General features: G+C 36.5%; 1 long non-coding RNA gene across 3 annotated transcripts; it reads left to right on the top strand.

The window, feature by feature from the left end:
- The first annotated feature begins 307 nt into the window (after positions 1 to 307).
- On the top strand, positions 308 to 26,596 carry LOC309863777. 3 transcript variants are annotated; one of them, XR_014311254.1, is made up of 4 exons: positions 15,991 to 16,033; positions 19,519 to 19,569; positions 25,498 to 25,598; positions 26,453 to 26,596. It is a non-coding gene; the product is annotated as an uncharacterized lncRNA (long non-coding RNA). The 3 variants fall into 3 exon arrangements; XR_014311252.1 differs by lacking the exons at positions 15,991 to 16,033; positions 19,519 to 19,569 and adding an exon at positions 308 to 642; XR_014311253.1 differs by lacking the exons at positions 15,991 to 16,033; positions 19,519 to 19,569 and adding an exon at positions 308 to 708.
- Positions 26,597 to 26,882: the final 286 nt, after the last annotated feature.

The following is a 26,882-nucleotide window of genomic DNA, read 5'->3' as shown; positions in this document are numbered from 1 at the left end:
CCTCTTCCCATACACTGTCCTAGGAGTGGAAAGTGAATGTCCTTGGGTAGGACTTAGACTTTGCGGTGCTCCTGACACCCATCTCGCGCCAAGTCAGAGACACACACTCTCCTAGGAAGCGCAACCAGTGTCATCCTTGGCGGCCCCCACCCTCTGCCAGCAGAGGCCATGGGATCGCGCCGGCCAAGGCGAGACACCCGGGGTCACCATGTCAAGGCTCGGGCTGGCGGATCCTCAGGGCAGACCCCCGCGCGAGGCCCTCCAATCACCTGCTTCCGTCCCCGTCCCCACTGCTGCCCCGCAAGGGCCGGCGCCCCGGCCGGGAGATAGGAGGCGGACGGGCGGGTCCCGGGGACGCGGAGCGCGTCGGAGTGAGCGCACCAGTGTCCGGCGCGCCCGCCCGCTCGTCCCGCAGAGGCTTACAGCCCCGCGCCAGCAGCGCTGCTACTCAACCCAAGCCGCTCACCCGCTGCGTCTGGGAGGCCTCCCGGGCGGGCGAGGGAAAAGCCGTCTGCCTCGTCCCCGCTCGGCTCCTGGCACGGAGTCCCCTCCATGCGCCATCCGGACTGCGGGTCTGCCCCCGGGAGTAGCTGAGGCCGAGCACCCCGGGAAGGAGGATCCCACGGACGTCCGCAGCCCGAGGTAATAGCCATGGAAGAGGGACGGGGCCGGTCCTCGCCCAGGAACCCGACCCGTGGGACTCCAGAGGTGACTCTCCTGATCAGGACAAGTTTCTTAAGGCTTTGAAATGATGTGGTTGAAACTGACACTCATTTTAATAGCCAGCTTTTCTCTCCTGTTTTAAATAACTTTATTTAGTTAGGAGGTGATACTTCCCCGGAGTATTTTGGGTTAAAAACATTATTCTAAAAGTTTTTGTATGTGGTTATTTGCATATCTATATTTGTTAACTTTCTAGCTAATTAGAAACTCTAAAATTAAAATATTCTTTAAGCCACATTACAGGATTGCTGTGGCTCTTAAGCATCATCTTTTATCAATTTAGAATCAGCATCTGTCTTCTAGGAATGGTACCATAGCCAGTCCTGTGGTGATGGGTTTTGCTTCTTACACGCTGTGGCACTCTGAGTCTTACCAGGTTCATAGACATCGTATGGCTAATTTTAGTTACGTATTACATAGCACAAAGTTATGGGGCCACTACCAATTCGGCTGTTTCTTGTGAAGTCTCTTTCCAAAGAGCCTAAACAGATGGGAGTGAATATTGAAGTTTTCTGCTTTTTCATGCCTGTCTTAAAATTTTCTCAAGTGTTGACTTTAGCACAAATTTAACTTTAGGTAAGTGTGTACCATTATTTGGCCTATCCAATAATGATAACCCACTTGTAAATATATTAACTTTTAAAGAAATTAAGCAGCTTTCTGTTAAATTTAATTACTGAGATAATTTCAGACTTAACCAAGAGATTTAATTTTGATCTCTTGAAATCATTTCAATTAAATTACATCGAGAAAAACAGAACTTATACAAAAAGAAATACTTTCTAAGTTATTTGTAATTTTCTCTTTTGAAACTTTCCAACATTGAAAAGAGTCACTACCCTCCCCCTTGCTAATTGTTTAAGATCTCTGTAAAAAATTTGTGATTGTCTGATGAGTGTGTTAAACAAACTAGGGCCCTCTGTTGCTCCAGACTGGAATTGTGTAACAGATATTAGGGATTCTTACTTGACACAATGCGTGCTATTTTCTTCAATTAGTTGCTCTGAGAATCATTTGAAATTTCCAATTTAGGACTGAAGTTTTACGTCTCTTTTTATGAACAATTATAATATAGCAACAATGTAAACAATGTAAGGAGAAAGGATTGTGAGAACAAGACTTTAAAACAGCAAAAATGCTTTAATTAAATTCTAGTACTTAAGTATTGAGACACAAATAAACCAATCTCAATTAGGCATTCACACTTTGTCCTTAAAAAGACATAGACCTGAGGGTTGCTGGGGGGAGGAGGGTGGGAGAGATTGGGGAGGGTATGTGCTATGGTGTGTTGTGAATTGTTTAAGACTGATGATTCACAGATCTGTACCCCTGAAAAAATTATACATTATATGTTAATTAAAAAAACTGTAAAAAGTTTTTTTTAAAAAAGGACATAGACCAAAATGTTGTTTAAGAAAATTTTTCAAAAGTTTACATAGAACGCACATTTTTTTTTCTTTCCTGGATTTCACTAATAAAATAGACACTAATAAAAACAGGACAATAAATATCATTAGGCTTTCTCTAATAGAGCTTTTCTCTTTTTTTCTCCCTTCCTCCCAGTACCTTACCTATGATATGCTAATTGTTTTTATTTAAATTCATTTAATGGGAAAAATAGAAGATTATCTTCTCAAGTATGTAAAATATTTATTCCAAATGGTTCTCACCATTAAAGATTTTCTTTAACATCTTTAAAATAAAGGGATTTTAAAATAACAAAATATCTCAGAAGAACACTATCATTTTTGTGATATTGGTTACTAATTTGTTGATTTATAATATGGTCAATTTTGGGGGGAGTCTATTTCTGAAAATTATAGCCAAATATTTGAGTAATTTTAGAAAGATTCAAAATTAGTTTTAATGATAGTAGGGATACTATTTTAATTTTTTCCCTAGACCATATGTCATACAGATAAAGTACATTATGAGCAAAAATTGACAAATGCAATTGTTGATGTCAGATTGGAGAAATTATAACTATATTATTTATATATATATATATATATATATATATAAAATACACACACACACACACACACAACAAAGGGAATGTTTGGCTATGTAGCTTTCTTGCAGTCCAGCTGTGCTTAAGCTGCTGCTGCTCTTTAGTGCTCAAGGCCAACTCATAATAACTCACAGCTACAACTCTTCTGACACCCACTCCATGAGTAAACTTCAGGTCTTTATCAAGGTAAAGTGCCATATTTACCATAATATTCATGTATTTTTCAATTATTTAACATGTGTAGGACTGTGTTGACACATTAATTAGGTTCCTAGTTTTATTTTTTATGTGTAACTAACAAAGTTTCTGAGTTTTATATACCTAACACTGTTTTGCATAGGCTTGTGGTTTATATAGCAAGATTTTACATAATTTGGTGTTTTTTCTAGTACTGCTTATGTGAGATTATAGCAAAACTAACTATATAAGTATGTATATTTAGGTACTTTATTATATATATATATATATATATATATATATATATATATATATATATGGAATAGTGTGAAATATATACTTTATAGGATAAATAATGTGATTATACTTGCTATAATGCAAAGATAGAATATCTGTTTCAGTTATATGTTGCTATATATCAAATGATCAAGGAACTTAGTATCTTAAATTAAAAGTAAAAATTTAAGGGGCATGAGTATGGTTCAGTCAGTTAAATGCCTGCCTTTGGTTCAGGTCATGATCCCGGGATCCTAGATCAAACCCTACATCTACATCTCCTTGCTCAACAGGGAGACTGTTTCCTCCCTCTCCCTCTGCCTGCCACTCTTCCTGCTTGTGCTCTCTCCCTCACTCTCTGCATCAAATAAGTAAATAAAATCTTTTTAAAAAATAAATTAAATCAAAAGCTTAAAAGCTATTAGCTTTTGATATCTCTCATTGTTCTGTGGCTTGAATGAGCTCAGTTGGTCAGTTCTGATCTCATTAGGGTTCTTACAGCATTATAATCAGAAGGCAGTGGGGCAGGAAACATCTGAGGTTAACTGGCAGGTTATGATGGCCCTGCTTCCCTCTCTCTCTTAGTAACCCAAAGCCTCTTTTCTCTACTTGGTGTCTTTATGTGCCATTCTTTTTTTTTTTTTTTAATAATTTTTATTAACATATAATGTGTTATTTGGCCCAGGAGTACTTTTTAATTTTCAGTCTGTGAATAGTCAGGCTTACACACTTCACGGCACTCACCATAGCACATACCCTCCCCAATGTCAGTAACTCAGCCACCCTCTCCCTACCCCCCACCCCCCAGCAACCCTCAGTTTATGTGCCATTCTTAACAGGGTAGCCATATTTCATACATGGAAACTTAGAGTAAACACAAGCACAAAAGTAGAAACTGCCAGGAGATTTTAATACAGACTGGAACTGGCACAGGTTCCCTTTCCCCAACTTCAATAGGCTAAGCAGTTACAGGGCCAACCCTGACTCAAGGAGAGGGGAAATCAACACTACATCTTGATGGGGGAAGTAAAGTAGTAAAGAATCTGTGGCTGTCTTTAATCCACTGCAGTATTCTTCACTAATAATTTTGTAGATGACAAACACAAGATTTTGGACCTAGGATGTTCTTAGAAATCACTTAATTTAAGATCATTAGTTTACTTGAAAAGAATACTGGAACATAGTATCACATTAATGGGAAGACCTGGAGCTATAACTCCCTCCCCCTTTTTTAAATTTCTCATAACACATGAAAAAATGCCTGGGATATGGTAGGCAGTTAATATGTACTATTGACATGGGACTTTATTAATAAGTAAAACCCAAGATTCTAATAGTCCACTCTAAGAAGCACCCACATTTCTTTTTTTTTTTTTTTTAAAGATTTTATTTATTTATTTGACAGAGAGAAATCACAAGTAGTCAGAGAGGCAGGCAGAGAGAGAGAGAGGGAAGCAGGCTCCCTGCTGAGCAGAGAGCCTGATGCGGGACTCGATCCCAGGACCCTGAGATCATGACCTGAGCCGAAGGCAGCGGCTTAACCCACTGAGCCACCCAGGCGCCCAGCACCCACATTTCTAAATTGTTAGAAATAAGTCTGACTTTTTCAGAGGACTTGAAGATTTAAAAGAGATTTTAAGTGATAGCAGAACAAGATATTTCAAAAACTTTTAACTATTTTCACATAATTATTATTCTTCCCTTAAACACACATAAACACAGGGAAATGAAATGTTATGAGACAGTGACGTTAAGATAAATCATAAGACATATATGACACCATCATCGTCTACTACCAAATTTATTGTGCTTTAAGAAATGTTTGACTCCTCACATTTGTCATAAGAGAAATCTGTATAAGTATGCGTTTCTCAAATAATAAATCAGGATGGGGAACTTTATTTTTATTACTAAAAGTTTACCTCCTAATAAAAAACAATAAAAATGATTTTGATTTGAGCCTAAACTTAAAAGTACACACACCTACAAAATTCATTGTATATAGAACATAATGGTGAAATAAGTTTGTTCTTTCTTTTATGACGTATAATTGACATTCAGTATCGTATTAGTTTCAAGTATATATCATAGTGATTTGATATTTTTATAAGTTATGAAATGACCCCCGTGCTAAGTCTAGGTACCATCTATCACCATACAAAGTTATTCAAATGTTATTGACTCTATTTCTTGTGCTGTACATTATATTCCCATGATTCATTTTTTAAAAAATACTTGATTTACTTATTTATTTGAGAGAGAGAGAGAGCACAAGAGGTGAGAGGGTCAGAGGGAGAAGCAGAAGGGGGCCCAATGCAGGACGCGATCCTGGGACTCTGGGATCATGACCTGAGCCTAAGGCAGTTGCTCAACCAACTCAACCAACTGAGCCACCCATGTATCCATGATTTGTTTTATTATGGGAAGTTTGTACCTTTTAATGCCTCTCACCTAATTCACCTACCCCTCAACCTCCTCCCTCTTCTGGTAACCCACAGTTTATTTCCTGTATCTATGAGGCTGTCTCTATTTTCCTTTATTTTTTTAAAAATTCTACATATTAATAAAATAATATAGTATTTGTCTTTTTGACTTATTTCACTTAGCATAATATGTTCTAGGTCTATCCATGTTGTCAAAATTATTAGATTTCATTCGTTTTATAACTAAGCAATATTCTATTGTGTATATAAGTGTGGGTGTGTGTATTATATATCATTCTTTATCCATTCATCTGTTGATGGGCACTTACGTTGCTTCCATATCTTGCTATTGTAAATAATGTTGTGATGACATAATGGTGCATATATGTTTTTAAATTAATGCTTTTGTTTTCTTTGCATGAGTCAGTAATCAGAAATGGAATCACTAGATCATAGGCAAGTTTTTAATTTTTAATATGATTTTTAATTTTTTGAGGAACTTCATCCCATTTTCCATAGGGGCAGCCCCAATTTATATTCCCACCAACAATGTATGAGAATTCCTTTCTCTCTACATTCTCTCCAACACTTCTTATTTTTTGTCTTTTGATAATATCTAATTTGGCCAGTACAAGGCAGTATTTAATTAGGTTTTGGTTTGCATTTTGTTAATTTCTGAAGATGAGCATCTTCCATGGGTCTGTTGGCCATCTGTTATTTTAGGAAATAAATCCATCCAAATCTTATGCCCTGTTTTTAATTGGGTTATTCGGTTTTTTGGTGTTGACTTACGAGTTCAGTACGTAGTTTGGCTATTAACCCTTATTGGATATATCATTTGCAAGTATCATCTCTCATTCTGTAGGTTGCTTTTTCATTTTTTGGATGGTTTCTTTTGCTGTGCAAAAGCTTTTTTCTTTCATGTCACCCTACTTATTTTAACTTTTGTTGCTCTTACCTAAGGAGACTGGTTCAAAGGTTCAGAAAAAAATATTGCTAAGACCAGTGTCAGAGAACATACGGCCTATGTTTGTTTCTAGGAATTGTGTGATTTTAGGTATTACATTCATGTATTTAAATCATTTTGAATTTATTTTGTTAATGTTATAAGACAGGGGTCCAGTTCATTCTTTTGCATGTAGCTATCCAGATTCCCCAATACCATTTATTTAAGAAGCTTTTTTACCCCTCATTGTATATTCTTGCCTCCTTTGTAATAGTTTAATTGACCACGTATGCTTTGGTTTAATTCCAGAGTCTCTATTTTGTTTCATTGATCTATGTGTCTGCTTTTGTGCCACTTCCATACTCTTTTGATTACCATAGCTTTGTAGTATATTTTAAAATCAGGACATGTGATACATCCAGGTTTGTTCTTCTTTCTCAAGATTTCTTTGACTATTTGGGGGTTTATATGGTTCCATATAAATTTTAGAATTCTTTAGAATTCTGGTTCTGTGGAAAACGCCATTGGTATCTTGATAAGGATTACTTTGAATCAATAGATTGCTTTAGGAAGTATGGACATTTTAACTATATTAATCTATACAATTCATGAGCATGATATATCTTTCCACTTATTTGTGTCATTTTCAGTTGTTTCCATCAGTGTCTTATCATATTCAGAATACAGGTCTTTCATCTTCTGGGTTAAATTTGTTCTTAGGTAGTTTAGTCTTTTTGATGAAAATGTAAATGTGATTATTGTCTTAATTTCTCTTCCTGATAGTTTGTTATTACTGTACAGAAACACAACTGATTTCTTTATGTTAATTTTGTATCCTGTGACTTTACTATCTCCATTTACTAGTTCTAATAGCTCTTTGGTGGCATCTTTAGGGTTTTTCATATATAATATCCTGTCACCAGCAATTAATGACAATTTTACTTCTTCCTTTTTAATTCAGATGATTTTTATTTAAATTTCTTGTCTGATTGTTGTAAGATTTCCTATACTATTTTAAATAAAAGTAGCAACAGTGGATTTCTTTGTCTTGTTCTTGATATTTAGAGGAGACACTTTCAGATTTTCACCATTGAGTATGATGTTTGCTTTTGGTTTGTTGTATATGACCTTTATTATGCTGAGCTTTGTTTTATTAATGTGGTCTGCCCTGTCCATTGATTTGCAGATGTTGCACCATGCTTCCATCCGTGATCACAGTATGATATTTTTAAGGTATTGTTGAATTTGACTTGCTGTTTTGTTGAGGATGTTTGTATCTATGCTCATTAGGGATAATGACCTGTTTTTGTTTTTTTTCTGGTGTCTTTGTCTGGTTTTTGTATGAAGATAATGCCAGCCTTCTAAAATGAGTTTCAAAACATTCCTTCCTCTTCAATTTTTTGAAATAATTTGAGAAGAATGGATACCAACTCTTTAAATATTCAGTAGAATTTACCAGTGAAGCTGTCAGGTCCTGTATTTTGGTATATTGGGAATTTTTAAATTACTGATTCTTTTTTTTTTTTTAACTTGTAATTTGTCTATTACATTTTCTCTTCTTCATGATTCAATCCTGGATAGTGTGTGTTTCTAAGAATTTATCTATTTCTTCTTGTTTTTTACAATTTGTAGGTGTATTATTATTTGTAGTAATCTCTTATGATCCTTTGTATTTCTGTGATGTCAGTTGCAACTTCTTTGTCATTGCTGACTTTATTTATTTGGGCCCTCATTTTTTTTTTTTTTTTTTAATGAGACTGGCCACAGGTTTTTATGAAGCAACTCTTAGTGCCTTTGATCTTTTCTTTTCTTTCTTTTTATTTTTTTGTTTCAATTTCATTTATTTCTACTCTGATATTATTTTCTTTCTTCTACTAACTTTGTGCTTTGTTTGCTCTTCTTTTATGGGGGTTGGGGGTCTTTCAGGTGAAACGTTAGACTGTTTACTTGAGATTTTTCTTGTTTCTTGAGGTAGGCTATATTGATATGAACTCCCCTCTTAGAACTGGTTTTACTGTGTCCCATTGATTTTGGAAATTTTTGTTTTTATTTTCCTGTGTCTCAAGGTATTTAGGCATTTTTAAAATTTCCTCCCATTGATGGTTTAGTAGCATGTTGTTTAATCTCCATATATTTGTGTTTTTCTCATTTTTCTTCTTATAATTAATTTCTATTCAAAACAACATTGAGATACTACCTTACACCAGTTAGAATGGCAAAAATTGATAAGGCAAGAAACAACAAATGTTGGAAGGGCTGTGAAGAAAAGGGAGCTCTCTTACACTGTTGGTGGGAATACAAGTTTGTATAGCTACTTTGGAAAACAGTGTGGATGTTCCTCAAAAAATTAAAAATGGAGCTCCCTTATGACCCAGCAATTACACTACTGAGTATTTACCCCAAAGATACAGATGTAGTGAAAAGGAGGGCCATATGCATCCCAAAGTTCATAGCAGCAATATCAACAAGAGCCAAACTGTGGGAAGAGCCAAGAAGCACTTCAACAGACGAATGGATAGAAAAAGATGTGGTCCATATATATGATGGAATATTACTTAGCCATCAGAAAGGATGAATAGCCAGCTTTTGCATCAACATGGATGGGACTGGAGATTATGCTAAATGGAATAAGTCAAGCAGAGAAAGTCAATTATTATATGGTTTCACTTATTTGTGAATCATAAGGAATAGCATTGAAGATATTAGGAGAAGGAAGGGAAAAATGAAGGGGGGGAAATCAGAGGTGGAGATGAACCCTGAGAAACTATGGACTCCAGAAACCAACTGAGGGGATGGGTGAGCCTGGTGATGGGTATTAAGGAGGGCATATATTCCATGGATCTCTGGGTGGTATACATAATGAATCATGGAACACTACATCAAAAACTAATGATGTATTGTATGGTGACTAACATAATAAAAAAAAAAACAGTTTGCAGAGTGAGAAAGCAGTAAGTGTTCATTCTTCACAGTGATTGGTTATATATTAGAATTTCTTAAATGATAGGGTTGGTCAATGGTTATGTCATATCAACCTTAGGAAATGATTCAAGTCTTGCCTGTGATTTGCAGAGGCATAAACAAGAAATGACCCAGGTTAAATCTAGACTTGCCAAATATGGTAAATAAGTTTTCTTCAGAGAATTTTTAAGATTATTCCCTGTTTCTTTTTGATTTTAACGCTTTCACATGTTTCTGACTTTTTAAGATGTCTGTCCATTTCAGTTTAGCTCTCTCTTGTCCTATCATTTAAATTTTTTTTTTCTTTTTAGTGGGTGTTTTCATCTTGTAATCCCTACTGTCAGTTATCCCAATTTGAAAACACCTGTGAAATTCTACTCCTCATTACAATCTTCTTTCACTCCTAAGTGTTTTAATTCTAACATTGTTCTTTCCTCTCTACTTAAGCTGATCTTCCTTATTTATAAATCTGTTTGTGTCCCATTTCTATCTGAACTTAACTTTATATTGTCTTATTTTAGTTTTAGAATTGCTAATTTCTATTTTTCTGTTGGACTTTTTCTTATTTACTTAATAACATTGCTTCACAAAGAAAAAAGTACATATAAATTGGGAACAATAGTGTTTGCTAGTTTTTCCTATAATTTTTTTTCATTTTTATAACTAAAGGAAGGAATTAATTTTCTTATAAATTCATGTCTCTGTTGCCAGTATTTCTTTTATTTGTATACCATAAATAGAATGGTATGTTTCCTAGTTAGTAAATGAAGTTCTAATATCTATGCTTCCAGAGAAATATATAAAACTTCTTACACATTAGATTTAAGAAAATCTCACTCACACCATAGAGAAAGGCTTACATAAGCTCTTTAAGAAATAGCTAGCCTCAGCATTTCATGTTTCTCCTCTGTTTTTCTTCCTGTACTGCAGGAGTCCTGTTGATAGTTGATAGCAGGTTAGCATTCAGGTGACTTTTCCTCTTCAAGTTACCATCCTAGACCTAAACCTCTGTAAAAATGGGAATGAAAATAGTTATGTCTCCTATTTCAAATGACTGTTAATATAATGTAATAAACACATGGACATGAATACCCTTTACACATTATAAATTTTTTTTATCTGTTGGAAGATAGAAGATTTGAAAATTAAATTTAGTCATTTCTGAAATCTCTACTTGTTCTAACTATGTGAGATTCTCTAAAATTTCAAATCTAGCACCTGATTTGAACATAGTAATTATGTGGCAAGATTGAGTAAGCAAAATGCCCTTTTTTGAGAGTTAAACTCCCTGTCATATAAGCTTCGTCCAGCAGCTCTGCCAGAGGGCTTGTATGTGAAGGTGTTGTTGGCCTCCCTGACTTAGTCTCTTCAGGTAAGGGATATAATTTTAAGACATCCTCGTTTCCATAAATAATTTATTATCCATCTATAATAAAACTTATTTAAAATATTTTAAGATATTTATATAATTATGCTCTACCATCTGTTACTCTGAGATTTCTAAGAGCTTACTTTTTTATGAAATTAATTTACCAGCTCCAGACTTTTTTTTTTAAGGTTATTTATTTATTTATCCATTTGACAGAGAGAGAGAAATCACAAGTGGGCAGAAGTAGGCAGAGAGGCAGGCAGAGAGAGAGGGAAAAGCAGGCTCTCTGCTGAGAAGAGAGCCTGATGTAGGGCTTGATCCCAGGACCCTGAGACCATGACCTGAGCTGAAGGCAGAGGCTTAACCCACTGAGCCACCCAGGCGCCCCCCAGCCCCTCACTTTAACCAAATAATTCATTATTCTGCTCCTACAATTATAGAACTGAACCATTTCCCTCTTGTTTATTTACATTTGTATTTTAGATTTTTTAAACTTATTTTTTTAACTTTAATTTATTTTTTTAAACTTATCATTTATTTACCCTTATTAGATACTTAACTGGATACATTTGAAAGAGCTTGACATTTAGAATGCGATAAACCTTTATTTAAATCCCAGCCTTGTCAATTTATATCTGTGGTTCTGGGCAATTTCTTTAACTCTTTTTGTTAACCTCAGTTTCCCTTCTGTGAAATGAAAACATGGACCTCATAGGTGATATGCATTATCCATGAGAATTAAAAGGCATATAAATTGTTTAGCACAGTATATCCTTAATAAGTGTATACTATTTATTGTAATAATTAGACAATGAGTAAGGGTAGTGTAATTGAAAAACATATAGGTGAAACTTTATTTTATTTTATTTATTTTAAGCTGTGCAATGTCCCTGACAGACACACACATCTTTTTTTTTTTTTTAAGATTTTATTTATTTATTTGACAGACAGAGATTACAAGTAGGCAGAGAGGCAGGCAGAGAGAGAGAGAGAGAGAGAGAGAGGAGGAAGCAGGCTTCCCGCTGAGCAGAGAGCCCAATGTGGGGCTGGATCCCAGGACCCTGGGATCATGACCTGAGCCAAAGGCAGAGGCTTTAACTCAATGAGCCACCCAGGCACCCCGTGTAGGTGAAATTTTAAAATAAGTAAAATGGTTTCCTTAAAAATAGTAGAGGTATAAACTCAGAGAATAGAATCATTTTTGACATTCATTTATTCAAAAAGTATCTGAATGCTTACTGTGTGCCAAGCACACTTCCAGGCATTGATTGTAAAATGATGGACAAAGCAGGCAAGTCCGGCCCTCAAGTAGCCATCCTTCTAGTTAGGAAAGACTGAAAATTAATTCACAAATAAATGTCTGTGGTGATTTCAAGTGTGATAGGAACTATGCAAAAACAAAACAGGTTAGGAGATAAAGCATGCCAAGTGTGCCCAAGAGTGAGTTGGTGATGGTGACCAAGGCAAGACCTTGCTGTAACAGGAGCTTGGACCTGTAAGACTGACAGAGCCTACAATCTAGATATCCAGGATAAGAGGTGCTCAAATGAAGTGAGCCTTGTGTCATCCAGGGAGAGAAGGATAATCAGTGTGACTAGAGCATAGCAGATGCAAGGGAGCCTGGAGTGAGATTCTGTGGGAGATGGTTGGCCCTGGAGAGGAGTTTGGATTTTATTCGATTCCAGGAGCTCTGTAGTGACATGGCCTTATTTGGTTTTAAAATGGCCACACTGGCTGATATAAAGAGGGTGGACTTTAGGAAATATGGAATGTGCTATTGATGTACTTCAGGAACTTGAAAATGCTGGAATGTAGGAGGATAATCACAGTGAAGATGGACAGAAATAATCAGGTGTGAGGAATACAGTGAAGGTAGTGCTGAAAGCATGTGCTTAATAATTGTATGTTGGGAATAATTGAAGTAATAAAAGGGTAGAAGTCAGGATAAGGCCTAGGAATTTGGCCTCCCTGTCACATGGTTAGAAGTGCATTCTTGTAGCAGGGCAGACTAGGAGAAGGGGAAGTGTATAGTGCAGTGATTGTAAAAATGTGGATACTGTAGATAAATGCTTCCATCTTTGAAACTTATCAGCCATTGGCAAGTTTTAAAAATTCTCTGTGCCTTATTTTGCCCATATATAAAGTCAAAATTTTAATACCTGTCTCATTACTTGCTCTAGAAGTAAATTTGAAGAAGATCATGCATTAAAATTATTTATAACAGTGTTTGACATATGGCAAGTTTTAACACTGAAAGAAGATCAAGAGAGAAAATTAGTATGTAAGGTTTGAATATCTTTTGGACATCTGAGTTAGCAGTACCCAGCATTCGGTAATAGCTTGAAGATGCAGAAAAATGATTCTTTTTTTTTTTTTTATTTTATTTCTTGATTTGACAGAGAGAGACACACCCTGAGAGGGAACATAAGCAGAGGGAGTGGGAGAGGGAGAAGTAGGCTTCCTGCTGAGCAGGGAGCCCAGTGCAGGGCTTGATCCCAGGATCATAGGATCATGACCTGAGTTGAAGGCAACTGGTCAATTACTGAGCCACCAGGGTGCCCCAAAAGTGATCTAGTTTGAGATTCTTGCTAAGGTAGATCTGAAGGATTTGGTGATAGTGTCATGGTTGATTGGACGGACTCTGGAACAAGTTGAGTTTGCAAACCATCTTCACCACTTTCTAGTTATGGGTGTTTTATAGCCTGAGTGCCTCAGCTTCCTCAGCTTGAAATGAGAAGCCTAATAGAAACTATCACATAGTTTTTTCGAAGGATTAATCATCTAATTTATGGTATGTGCCAGTTAGTAAGGGAGGATAATCAGAAGTCATATTTGGACAAGGTAAAATCTCATGGGTTTACTCTAAGGATTAAAAAGCTAATACATATATTTTCCTGTTTTGTCAAAGATTATTTGACCATAAAGTTGAGGGTCTATATCTGGGCTCTCAACTCTGTTCCACTGGTCTATGTGTCTGTTTTTATGCCAGTACCACGCTGTCTTGGTGATCACACCTTTGTAGTAAAGCTTGAAATCAGGTAATGTGATGCTGCCAGTTTTATTTTTGTTTTTCAACATTTCCTTAGCAATTCAGGGTCTGTTCTGATTCCATACAAATTTTAGGATTATTTGCTCCAGCTCTTTGAAAAATACTGGTGGAATTTTGATCAGAATGACATTAAAAATATAGAATGCTCTAGGAGGTAAAAAGACAGTCTCTTTAAAAAATGGTGCTGGGAAAACTAAATAGCTATATGTAGAAGAATGAAACTCGACCATTCTCTTACACCATACACAAAGATAAACTCAGAATGGATAAAAGACCTCAACGTGCGACACGAATCCTAGAGGAGAACATAGGCAGTAATCTCTTCGATATCAGCCACAGCAACTTCTTTCAAGATATGTCTCCAAAGGCAAAGGAAATAAAAGCTAAAATGAACTTTTGGGACTTCATCAAGATTGAAACCTTCTGAAAAGCAAAGGAAACAGTCAATAAAACAAAGAGGCAACCCACGGAATGGGAGAAGATATTTGCAAATGACAGTACAGACAAAAGGTTGATTTCCAAGATCTATAAAGAACTCCTCAAACTCAACACACACAAAACAGATAATCATATCAAAAGATGGGCAGAAAATATGAATAGACAATTCTCCATTGAAGACATACAAATGGCTATCAGACACATGAAAAAATGTTCATCATCACTAGCCATCAGGGAGATTCAAATTAAAACCACATCGAGATACCACCTTACACCAGTTAGAATGGCCAAAATTAGCAAGACAGGAAGCAATATGTGTTGGAGAGAATGTGGAGAAAGGGGAACCCTCTCACACTATTGGTGGGAATGCAAGTTGGTGCAGCCTCTTTGGAGAACAGTGCAGAGATTCCTCAAGAAATTAAAAATAGAGCTTCCCTATGACCCTGCAATTGCACTACTGGGTATTTACCCCAAAGATACAGATGTAGTGAAAAGAAGGGCCATCTGTACCCCGATGTTTATAGCAGCAATGGCCACGGTCTTGGAAAGACCTAGATGCCCTTCAACGGATGAATGGATAAAGAAGATGTGGTCCATATACACTATGGAGTATTATGCCTCCATCAGAAAGGATGAATACCCAAGTTTTGTATAAACATGGACGGGACTGGAAGAGATTATGCTGAGTGAAATAAGTCAAGCAGAGAGAGTCAATTATCATATGGTTTCACTTATTTGTGTAGTCCTCCAAATAGCATGGAGGACATGGGGAGATAGAGAGGGGAAGAGAGTTGGGGAAAATTGGAAGGGGAGGTGAACCATGAGAGACTATGGACTCTGAAAAACAATCTGAGGGTTTTGAAGGGGCGTGGGATGGGAGGTCAGGGTACCAGGTGGTGGGTATTATAGAGGGCACGGATTGCATGGAGCACTGGGTGTGGTGCAAAAACAATGAATACTCTTACGCTGAAAAAAAAAAAAAAGCTAATACATGTTACCTCCTAGATATTGTCGGGGGGAAATGAACAAATGAAGTAGAAAGGAGGACAAGGTGGGGGCACCTGGGTGGCTCAGTGGGTTAAGCCTCTGCCTTCAGCTCAGTTCATGGTCTCAGGGTTCTAGGATTGAGCCCCAACGCATCAGGATCTCTACTCAGTAGGGAGCCTGCTTCCCGCTCTCCGTCTGCTTGCCTCTCTGCTTACTTTTGATGTCTGTCTCTGTCAAATAAATAAATAAAATCTTAAAAAAAAATAAAGAAAGAAAGAGAAGAGGACAATGTTGGGAGCATTTCACAATTAAAATCATAGCTCAGGTATTCTCAGGATAGAAGTAGCAGGGAGTCAGAAATAATCCAATGCCTCACTAACTTTTAGGGAAAGTCTTATTCCTAAATTAACTCATGAAATAGTCTCATTTGAAGTTCTAGATCACAAACTCTCCTCCATTTAACATTTCACTTAATGCCTTCAAATTAGAATGTAGGCTTCTGGCGGATCACATAATGTGGTGTATTTCTTTTGGTTTGTTCCTGCCACCATAATACAAATAGTGCTCATTTTAAATCATTTAGTGTGGTGACTGAATTTTTTTTTCCCTTAGAACCACATGGTATACTAGCTGCAGGGGCCCTGAATCATTTTATTCTAAGGAAGAAGTTTAAGTGAGTCGTTCATTTTATTGCTACACCCACCTCTCCACCCCCAATGACTTATATTGGAAAAATAAATGAAACTAATGGTTACAACTCAAAACACATCTTAATTTATACAAGTTGAATCCAGGAATTGTCTTTCTCCTACTATAAAAGGCTATATGGAAAGCAAAAAGTTAATGTGTTTTGGACCTGAGCAAGACAATGTAGAAATTTCAGGTACACATTAGGGCAAGACCTTGCCAATTTATTAGTCTTCTGAACCATAGTCATCTCATATATAAAATGGAAATAATACCTGTCTCATAATATTTGAAGTGACTGAACAAGGGTGTGTCCTCAAATAATTTTCTATCTATACTACAAAGCATGCATAATCTCAGGAAATGTTTTGAGTGCTCAGAAAGTACCATTTTACTGTGCACACCAACTACAAATACACTGTCAATTCATTGTATGCTTTAAAAACTCAACCTATTTTGGAAAGTTTGTATATAGCCTAAGTAGTATTTGTGTATATAAATTTGTGGTTTTAAAATTACAGAGTTGTGGAGATCTAATAGGAGAGCTTTCTTACAGTTGTAGTAGTTTTGTTTATTTTTGTTTGCTTGGTTTTAAACAGATTTAGCAGCCTTCACAGTCAAGGACTGTCATGGTCTCATTATTTCCTGGCCCCTAGAGGAGAGCTGTGCTAATTAAGTCCAGTTAGTGAGGAAAATTAATGCTTCTTTGCCTGTATTCTCCTTTAGCAACTATTTCTTACTTACTTGTGCTTGTTACAATTTACTAACCATGTAGTATACATCCAAGTAAATGAAGCCTGCCTTCTTCTCTGCTCCCTGCCTCCCTATACTGAATTTACCAGGTAGAAAATTTGCATAAAGTTACAAACCAGTCAGCTTCTTGAGAAAAGTTGTTACTGAACAATTTCTTGTAGTGTTAAACCTGAGAAAAATTCAACAGCTTTTGTAGCTCCACTGATGATTTTCATTTTCAAGCCAGGAGCTAAATATATAAATCATGTTTAACACAGTGTACCTGTCTTTAGAAAGCTGTTTAGAGTCATGTTTTATATATTTAGTTTTCTCAGTTGAGAGCTGCATGTTTTCTTTGCCATCCTGTTCTTTTTCTGAAGTGAACACCACACACACACACACACACACACACACAAACACACTTCCTTATTACAAGTATGGTGCATTTATGATATATTTTATTGCAAGATTCGTTTCTCTACCTGCATCTTCATACCACTGTATCATTGGTACTTTAAATAAACTGGACTGTTTGTGATTCGTGGCTCCTTTATAAGTTTTCATTTTGTCACTAAAGTTTTTTTTTTCTTTTAATATATTGTGTAACAAATTAATACTGTTATCAATACATGTGTTTTGAAATCTGCTTTGATTTATTCTATGTATATAGAATCTTTATATCACATATTTCTATTCTAAAGAGATACCGCTTAATTCCTTGGGTTTTTCGGTTTGTTTGTTTTTTTTTTTTTTTTGGTGAGTTAGTTTCTTTTTTTTTTTTTCTTTCTTTTTTTTTTTTTTTTTAGATTTTATTTATTTATTTGACAGAGAGAGATCACAAGTAGGCAGAGAGGCAGGCAGAGAGAGAGAGAGAGAGGAGGAAGCAGGCTCCCTGCTGAGCAGAGAGCCCGATGTACAACTCAATCCCAGGACCCTGAGATCATAACCTGTGCTGAAGGCAGTGGCTTAACGGCTTAATCCACTGAGCTACTCAGGCACCCAAGGTGAGTTAGTTTCTTAAGTCTTGCCCAATCTACTTAACCTCTGTGTACCTTGAATTTCTCGTCAATTAAATGCATTGTATGAGTGAATTGAAGGAGATAATCTGTGTGTAGCACTTGGTCCAGGACTTCGTTTACCACTTACAACTGGCTGTGTCAGTTATCTCATGAAAAGATGAAATTGTTGTCCTGTCTCCTTCAATCTTGAGGGGCTTTGAAATGGCTTTTGCTAATAGAAATGATTCTGTAGCATTTTCCCAGCCCAGGCAATTTTCACCTCTTATCTCTTGACACATTACATTTGGGAGTTCTGAGTTGTCATGCAGATTTTCTGATTGCTCTTAAGATTGCCATGTTGGAGAAGCTATATGTTGGATATCTAGTCCATAGTTTTAACTGAGCCTAAGATTATAGCCATTTCCATCAAGACTTCAGACGTGTCAATAAATTGGTCTTGAATGTTCCAGTTTAGCCCATTTACTAACAGAACACCACAGAGACCTTTGTTGATGTTCCATACAATAGGATAATTTTCCAGCCAACCTGAATAAGTGACCCACAGACTCTTGAGATTGAAGAAAAGAGTTATTTGCCATATAAGCCAGTAAATTTTGGGTGGCAATAAACAACTGGAACACTGATATATGGAAATAAAATGTCTTTTGTATCCTATAATATTAGTAATAGCACTTATTAGTTTCTAACATTTATCTGTATATATTTCTTATATATATCCCATATCTATATCTGTACATTCATAATGAACATATTTTTAAAATATATAATCATTTGGTTGAGAATCATTACTTTCATTCCTAAGTTCCAGTGTTAATTCATACATTGTTTTAACTTCTTCCAATGACTAGGGTCTTTGGTACATTGTGGAATAAAAGTGATGAGAACGCAGGAGCAGTACTCTGCTTTTCTTCAGGGGTAAATCAATTAAAGATACTTCATTCAGTATGATGTTTGCTTTAGATTTTCTATAGATCCTTCTACCAGGTTTAGAAAGCTCCTGGTCATTTCTCTTTTCTTGAGAGTTGTTATTTTATTAAGCAAGAAATGTTCTTGAAACTATTTTCTTAAAATATTTGTCCCTTTTTTCCTCCTCTCTTTAATATGAAAACTCCAAGAGGTTATTCATGTGATGTATATTTCTTACTTCAACTTCAGCAACTAGAATAGTCACCATTGAATAAATCTTACTGAGTACACAAATAAGTAACAGAAAAGATATTTGATCATGTGAAAGTTGAACCTACAGAAAAACTACTCAATTAAATTTGAAGATGTGAAAAACTATAGAGGGAAAGCTATTGTAAAATCTCTTTTATTTTAAAGAGTTAATATTATCAAACATTAGAAGTCTGAGGATGACACAATTTTATAATTGAGTTGATTAACATATATTATTTCCCCCCCCAGTTTTGTTGAGATATAATTGACATGCAATACTGTATAAATTTAAGGTGTAGAGCCTAATGACTTGACATATGTATTGCATATATATTCATATATATGTGTATATGATAACTTATCATACAAGCATACAATGGGCTAATGGATAATTGTTAAAAATACAGAGACACTAATACATAGTTGATAAGAAATAAGCTCTAACAGCTTAAAAAAGAAAAATAAAACAAGGTACAGTACATAGAATTAGAACATAATGTAATTTATATAGAAAAAGAATGTTTACCTAATTCAAGATCCTTCCACCTATTTTGTAGCTTAGGAAACTGAATTAGGGGCTGATTATATGACCTGTCCATGGTCACATAGCTAGGTAAGTCTGTTTATTTGAAAATATTCATAATAAATTAGTGAGACTAAACACCTCTGGAGAAGGAATTTGGGAAGTGGAAGGTGAAGGACAGTAATGAAAGAGACTTCTTATTCTATTGTTTCTTCTACTTTCAAATTTATATTGAATACATGTATTATCGATATATGTATGTTACATTATCTTTTCTATTAAATAAACATAAAAGCAATTTTTAAAACTGCTGCAATATCTACATAGGTATTGTGATAATTTTCTACAATTGTACATACTTTAAAAATTTTTTTCATTTCTAATATTATCAAGTTATTCTGTTTATATTTTTGAGACTCCTCAAGGGTTTAATAAACATAAAGATTAATTAAGTGCTGTTTATATACTAATAAGTTGTTAAAACTTCCATGTGCTTATGAAAAATGCAAATAGGTTTTTAGAAAAAATGAGGTCACATTTATTTTCACAAAATTCAGTGAAACATAGGCCTTGATTCTAATACAGATGACATTACATTTTAATGAGTGTTTGTGTTCTCAATTTGAGATTTTTGAAGGTTGTAATTGTAATTTTAAGCGGTCCTAAAGCTCAGGGTGCCTGGGTGGCTCAGTTATCAACCATCTGTCTTCAGCTTAAGTTATGATCCCAGGGTCCTGGGATAGAGCCCCTGCATTAGACTCCCTGCTCAGGGGAAGCCTGCTTCTCCCTCTCCCACTCGTCCTCCTTGTGTTCCTGCTCTTGCTGTCTCTCTCTCTCTCTCTGTCAAATAAATAAATAAAATCTTTAAAACAAAAGAGATCCTAAAGGCCTTATTCATGTAAGTAGCTTAAAGTGAATAAAATAATATCCAGAAGCATCACACAAAATTATGTCATGATTCAGTGTGTCCGTTACCTCCTAATAATGAAAATAACAATGAATATACAATCCCCAGAATGATGAGTGATTTTTTTTTTAAAGAATACCTCATGCGACATTTTGATAGGAGTAAAAATTTGATTGCTATACTTGAATATGCTTTCCCAACAAAAATGTTCCTTTGCTTATAAAAATATTTTCCTCAAAAGTAGTTAAATTTGGAAACATATTTACCCCCTCCTGCCTACACATATGGTTACCTGCTCAGAAGAGATAAATACCTGCTGTACTCCAAAATTACAAACATATTTTGAAAAGTACTGAAAAGTTCTTGCATGCATTAATGAGAGGAATTACTTGTAGGTAAAATATAATCAACTATGCAAGGTTTTATATTATTTTGGATATAATTGGTATTCAAGAAAAATATTGTTCTGACACTAGTTAAAATGATAAGACTTTATCCAGGACTATTATAATAGGTGTCAAGACTATCATAACAGAGGAGAGAGAGATCAGGCTCAACTCTGAATATAGTAAACACAGTTGGGGATTTATAACCTAAGAGTAGAGTGGGTAGCAGTTGGAAGTTGGTGGATGGAAATATCAAGGTTGGTGGAGAAGATTTCAAGGGTGGGGGCATTCTTGCTAAACCAACACAACAGGATTCGTGCTGAAGGAGATCTGGGTGATCAGATATTGAAAGAGAGGAATAAGGAATTTGATCAGATATTAAGGGTGGTGAGATATCGAGGGTGAGGGGACTCTCATTTAACTGACTTAGTAGGATTCTTGCTACAACTAACTGAGGCCAAAGGATGAGGCCTAGACAGAAAAAGCTTCAGAAGAACCTTTTTGGAGTTTGGCCATTGAAAGAGTATTTGTCACCAGTCAGAATATGGCAGATGGAGCTGTAAGTCAAGAGAGTCTAAGGCAATGCACAGCACCATTACTACAGAGGACCGTCTGGCTTGCCAGAAATCGAGGAGCATTAACATTGACTTCCTGCATTTTTCTTGAGCATGTTGAGCTGCTTTAGGTATGCCACATGCAGACCATGAAGGGACACCTGACCTTCCAGAAAATAGAAGAGAGATCTGTCAGAAGAGATCACCAGGCATGCCAGCCAAGCATAAACAGTGTCCAGGGCAATGAGAGAGACTGGTCATTTCCTATATGGGTAGCACACATCATTTACTCCATCACTTCCTTCTTGCTCACAGTTGCTATTTACATCATTGAAGCAAATAAGTGGAAGATCTTTAAGTCAAATCATGTTGGTGTGCAGTTCTCTTGATATTATCTGCTCATCTTCTCCACCTTGATCCTTGTTTTGACTTTGAAGCATAGTTATTCAGAATAAAAGAAACATGATCCCTTAATTGTCTTTCTTAAAATTCCTTGGTTTAGGATTGTTTTGCCATCTTTGCAGATATTCATGGGGTAAGAGCTTTCCATTTGTACATAATAGTTTTTTAATGGCCCTAACAAAATTATAAACATTGAACTACTGAAGTCATAGTATAACGTACACCATGCCATTAAAGGCTAGAGGATGGTCCTCAACATTTTAGCCCTGGCCTAATTATAGGATACTTCTATTGGATGCCTTGACATTCTTTGTATGTGTGGAGTGGGGAAGAGGTGATGGATGGTTTACTAAACATGTAAGGGTCCTGGAGTGCTTGAGAAATGACCCAAACATGTGTTCTGGACACTTGGATCTTGATGGATCTGTGTGGCAGTGACAAAGATGGAAAATTATAAGAAGAACCATATAAACAAACCCTTGACTATCTAAGTGCATTCAGGAAACATTATATAGTAACTGAAGTTCTCTGTTCAATTCTAAGTCTTAAAAAATAAAGCCCTCTTCATTTCTTGTTTTCTCATCACAAACTTTAGTCTCTCTTTTTCCTTCTTGTCTTCCAAGATATCCTTTTCTGTCTTTCCCTGGGAGACTCCCAGAGCTCACATGATAATATTCTTGAACTGCACAGGGGAACAAGGAGCACTGGGGCATGCTGCAACCAAGGCTAGGAGTGTCTTGCCTTAACAGTTATCTATATAAGATATGTGGCTGCCTCAGTACTACAGCCAGCATAGTCTAGGAAGAGAAAAAGAATAGTGCTGTGAGAATTGTTAATAAATTGTAATAGTGACTCTGAAATCTTTAAAACTGGGAAATTGCCAACTTTGAAAGTAGAAGAAAGGCTTTCCTTTTCCTTTTGAAAATGTCATCCATTTAGCCAGCTTAGAGTGGAAGGAGAAAGATAGCTTTGTCAAGCAGTGCATTTGACTTTATTTTTTGAGTTTGGAGTGTGCTACTTTTTTATTTTTTTTCTACTGAGTTATGAAAGGTTTGTGTATTTTGTGAGAAAAATAAAGATGAAATGATGAAAAATAATGCTTGCCCTTTGTTAGGTACTCACCATGTTCCAGGCATGGTCCTAAGTGATTTCCTTGCAATGTTTCATTGAATACTAGGAGGCAGAGGCAATGTCTAGAGATCCTGTGTTTAGATAACTAGCTTAAAGATGCTCAAGGTTATACTGTTGAAGAGCAGTTTTTACTCCTATTTCAGCCTGACTGGTGAGTTAGGAAATTGATTTTTATTTTTTTAATTTTTGTTACTGTTTAGAAGGCAGTCTATGGCTAAAGAATCTGAAATACAAGAGGTTGATATCCCCTTTGTTTATCTGTTTGTCTGTCTAAGGGTGGCATTGGCCAGGGCATTCACTTGGTTCCCTCTGACTTGAGGTGAGCTCCGCTGGGTATTTCCCCCTTTCAGAGCCATTATTTTGATCAGACTGGCCCTTGTAGTTCTTCTTGATTTCAAGAAGCACCTCAGCAACAACTAGCAAGGCACATTGAGAAAGCAAGGTTTGTTACTCATAAGTCCTAGAGGGTGTACCTGACACATCAGGGGCCCCATAGAGAGTTTGCTTGTAGAGAAAGAGGGAAGAGAGAGATGGAAGGAGGGAACCTGGAATTCTGTCTTTATTGGGGCTAAGAAGGGGCTACCTAAAGTGTCATGAGTTTACTCTTTACTGGGGAAAACATTACAGCAAAAATTAGGGTCCAGGAAGGAAATAGGTCACCCAGGGTTTCCTACAAGTGTAAGTGGAATGGATGGAATGACCTGGCTTCTTACCTAGTTTAGTTGTTTTACTACTTAGCTCTGTCATGTAGTTGGCAATGTTTACTCCAGATGGATGTCTTTGAAGTGGATGTGTGGCACCCTTACCTATCATGTCTTTTAGTTGTTTGAGCTCCTGAGTCACTAAGTTCAACAACATTTGCAAATTCCAAATTGAGTCAGGGAATTAATTGCAAATTTTAGCAAAATTATAATTAATTATAAAAAGCAAACATATTTCCAAACTGTATGTCATATAAAGCACACAAGTTTAGAGTTGTTCAAATTAGATTTGAATTCAGATACTTCTGCATAAACTCTGTTGACCTGCAGCAAATTACTTCTGCTTTCTGAGTTTCATTAGTCTCATTTGTAAAAAGGGCTAAAAGTGATTTCTACCTGGGGTTATTTATGAGAATCGAATGAGATAATCTTATAAAGCTTTTGGCAAGATATTTGGCATTGGTAAATTCACAATCAGAGGTATTTTTATATATGTATAGGAAATTCTGTGGGGTGAATACTAAAGAGTTCTAAATAATAAAAATAGTTATATACAATTAATAAGTGATAATTTACAATAACACAAAGAACATAAGAATCTTGTAGTAACTCTAGGTGAGAGCACTTAAATTGAGGAATTTAAGTTCTAGCCCTTCTTTCTGTACTTCTGACAAACATGGGAAATTGGGAAATTGAAGGGACCAGAACAGACCAAGGTATTTCATTCATGAACAACTAAATTCCATCTTCTTTTTTTTCTTTATTTATGGATGAAGTAATAAGCAACAAACACTTATAGATAATAGAATAAATTCTAATGTAAACAAAAATTCTAATGTAAAAAAATTCTAACATTAAAAAAAAAAATCCCTAACTTGAGATTTAAGGAAATCAAATAAGGCAGATCCATGGAGAATAAAGGAGGGCAGACATCATTTGTTTAACTCCTGCATGATTCAAATGAATGGATATTTTACCTCAGATTTAACTGTGATATTTAGGACTGGGGCAACAGGTATTTGGGTCATTTTTTTTTCCCCTAAAAACAAAAAACACACAATCTGTTTCTCTGCCTTAAATAAATGAAGTTTGGGCTGAAGACAACTAGAAAAATGAGTGAAGGAGAGATGGAGGAAAGATGTAGGAAAAGATGGGAGTTGTGTTGACAGAACCTAGAACATTAGGGTGGGTGACTGTTCACCAATCTCAGCTCTCGTTAATCACACTCATATTGGAGGGAGGGGCAGAATCACAAAGAAGTGATTAACTGTCTGGTTACTGCTTGAACTCCAGCCCAAGACTTCTGCCAGTTCTTAGTTTGGGAAGGAAAAAGAGCAGGAAGTAACTCAAGTAGATACTCAATTATGAGAAGAATAAACACCACCCTCATGTGGCCTGTCTCTAAACCACTAACCACATCTACAAAACACATATTTATGAGGTCCTCTTCCTTTTACCCTGCAAAGGTTGCAAAGTCCAAAGCATGCCTAGATTGAGTTTTCTAAAGATATTACAAACCTACTTTTGCATCTTCCTTTTCCTTGGCATTCCTTACTGCGTGGTTTTCCTGAGCTGTAAAATAAACACTCCAAATTCCCAGGAATGTGAGAATGGGTTACTCATTCATCAAGGCATTGGAGTCACAATGATGGTTTGGTCAGTCAGTGACCCCATTGTCTCCTCTGTCACACAACACTCAGATGATAGCCTCTCACCACAGTGGTGTAGGGTGTAGTGACAAAAACCTAAGGAGGAGCTACTGGGTGGCTGAGTCTGATAAGCTTGGGTCATGATCTCAGGGTTGTGAGATTGAGCCCACATCCTGCTTAGAGTTCTTCATTGAATGTGGAGTCTGCTTAAGATTCTCTCTTCCTCTCCCTCTTCACTGCCCTCCCCACCTCCCCACAACTCATATATGTGCTTTCTCTCTCTTTAAGGAAAAAGCAAACCTAAACAGGGAGATTTGGAACATGAGGAAAACAAAGAGTGGTGGAACCCACATGGCATTAGGAACACTTTGGTTCCTTTTTGAATGAATGTAAGTTCTAAAAAACAAGTGATGGGGTCTGTGATCAAAGGAGTGAGACTGATACAAAGTGAAGGTCAAGGAAAGCTTTATTTCATTCCAGCAGCGAGAATCAAACCAACCGACTGGGGCCGTCTCTTATGGAGAGAGAGACCCCTCCCCCAGCCTCACAGACTAGCTATTTATAGATCAAAGACCATGTGGTTGAGCCTGGCCAATGAAATTGTAACACACAGAGAAAGTTGCATAGTCATGCTAGGTCAAGGTCACACACGGGTGGCCAGTTGAATTACAATTTACCCTATAGTAGCTGTTTGAACTAGCCTATCACTTTGGTCAGAATTGGCACCCATGTTTGGTGCCCAAAAGGTGGGGTTTACATTTTTTGGTGGTTAGGGAGATAGTGTGTGTGCTTTACTGATTGGATGGCTCCGCCTGGCCTGACTCATCCTTGCATTCTGGGCTCTGTTATCTCCACCTGACCTACTCGTCCTTGTATCTGGGCTCTGTTATCAGGAACTGGTCGGTCATATTTTACTGGTTTCCCAGATTTGCTTTTAAGTAAGTTCCTCTGGGGGGGCAAGGTCAATTTGAATTTACTGCACAAACAACAGAGATGGAGTCTCTCTGGCTAAGTAGGCCCTTGCAATAAGTATTATTTTTTGTTAAAGAAAAAGTGGCAGAACTACATTTGAGCTACAATTTTCCAATTCCAATAGCTGTACATTTCCGCTTCATTGTACTTTATGGTATATCATATGGTAGATGATGAAGTGGAAAAACATCAGATTTGAAGATGCCCCTTATAATGTTTCTTATTATTTTTAAGTCTTTTTTTTTAAAGATTTTATTTATTTATTTGACAGAGAGAGATCACAAGTAGGCAGAGAGGCAGGCAAAGAGAGAGGAGGAAGCAGGCTCCCTGCCTAGCAGAAAGCCTGATGTGAGACCTGATCCAGGACCCTGATATCGTGACCTGAGCCGAAGGCAGAGGCTTAACCCACTGAGCCACCCAGGTGAACAATGTTTCTTACTTTGTAGTTTTTTCATCTATTGAGACATAAGTGACATATTCATTAAATTAATTTCAGGTGTACCTCATTTATCCCATGGCTGCCTGACTGCCTCACCAATGTTTTGGGTTTTGTTTGTTGTTTTTGGCTAATCAGAGTTTTAAAGGGTAGTGATGCTCACTTAAGTGTAATCACATTCTGCCTGAAACTGCCAGATCTGGCCTGTTTGGGCAGCTGACCCACATGGTCCCTTACTCAAAATTATAATAAACAAAGTTTGAAT

This window comes from Mustela nivalis, assembly GCF_964662115.1.
Source record: "Mustela nivalis genome assembly, chromosome: 4".
NCBI classification, from domain to species: Eukaryota; Metazoa; Chordata; class Mammalia; order Carnivora; family Mustelidae; genus Mustela; species Mustela nivalis.
This window is presented reverse-complemented; position numbering and strand designations above follow the sequence as displayed.